General features: G+C 45.9%; 1 pseudogene; it reads left to right on the top strand.

The window, feature by feature from the left end:
• The first annotated feature begins 829 nt into the window (after positions 1 to 829).
• LOC130296011 (U2 spliceosomal RNA) lies at positions 830 to 1,003 on the top strand (annotated as a pseudogene).
• Positions 1,004 to 1,474: the final 471 nt, after the last annotated feature.

The raw sequence follows: 1,474 nt of genomic DNA on the forward strand, positions 1-1,474 counted from the left end.
AAGAAGGGCGGAGCGGATGCAGGAGTGACACCCGCAGCAGGCGCCCTGATTGGTCGGCCGGTAATCCGGCCGACGAATCAGGGCGATCGTGAGGTGGCACCAGTGCCACCTCACCCCTGCAGGCTCTGGCTGTTCGGGGCCGTCAGAGACGGCCCCGAACAGCCAGTAATTCCGGGTCACCGGAGACCCGATTGACCCGGAATCGCCGCAGATCGCTGGACTGAATTGCGGCGATCGCCGACATGGGGGGGCATAATGACCCCCCTGGGCGATATGCCAGGATGCCATCCGGCTCCGGTCCCCAACCGGCTAGTGGTGGGGACCGGAATTCCCACGGGCGTATGGATACGCCCTCGGTCCTTAAGGACTCGGAATGCAGGGCGTATCCATACGCCCTATGTCCTGAAGAGGTTAAATTACAGTGGTATTATTACCTTGTATCTTATGATGTTGTACACTTTATATTTATGTATGCCTTAATGATTTGATTGCATACTCATAATGTTTTAATCACCTGTACACCTTTATATACTTCCTGTTTGTCACTACTATGATGCATGGCAGCTGAAACGTTGCTCTGTATTAGTATGGAATAAAGCACTTTTATTTTTGCACTTACCCCTGGAGTGCTGCGGATTACTACTCTGGATGTGTGACTGCCTGGACTGGGCTATATTGCTGCTGGCACCGCTCTTATTTATTCACCCTTTTGGATGTGCTGCTCTGTTGGTATTTTGGGAATATATAGATAGATAGATATATTAAAAAAAAGTCAGTTCTGTTATGGTGAATGTATTATTTATTGTGTGATTGACATTTGATTGGTAATAAAGGTTTTTTCAATCAAAAATCTGTTCTTATCAGTTTAATACCTGATACGTCCCCTATCTGGGGACCATAAATTTAATGGATTTTTGAGAATGGGAGCCGATTTGGAAACTTGCTTCCGTCGCCTTATGCATTGACCCGATATGGCAGTATCTTCGGGTACAGTGCACCACCCCATTCCAGTGTTAAAAAAGACAGATTCTTATTAAATCCTTTGTGGGTGCTGCTGCGGCTGTTGCCTGCCTTGTCATGTCAGTCAGTCTGGCTGCAGAAGGTGCCGCTGCTGAATGGCCTCCTTAATTGGATAAGCTCATCTAGCACGCGTATCCTAACAAAAAAAATAAAAAAAGAGTTCCAGAATTAGAGACCACAATAATGAGTTGCACTGACTGGTTTAAGAACGTCTATCCATTTGGCGTTTTACTGACCATGTTAGCACACTGATTGATGTCATAAAAAATAAAAAAATAATAATAATACTAATCTAGCACACCTGTGCAGGTTTGACATGACATGATACGTAGCTGTCTTGCAGGTGGTGCTGAATCCTGTTAAATGACGTGAGGGTCTCATGGTTATTCACAAGGGTGCGTCATTGCTGTTGCTTGACCATGCATTGGTTCTGTGGTCAGTGAATGATAAAAAC

Source organism: Hyla sarda, chromosome 11 (assembly GCF_029499605.1).
Source record: "Hyla sarda isolate aHylSar1 chromosome 11, aHylSar1.hap1, whole genome shotgun sequence".
NCBI classification, from domain to species: domain Eukaryota; kingdom Metazoa; phylum Chordata; class Amphibia; order Anura; family Hylidae; genus Hyla; species Hyla sarda.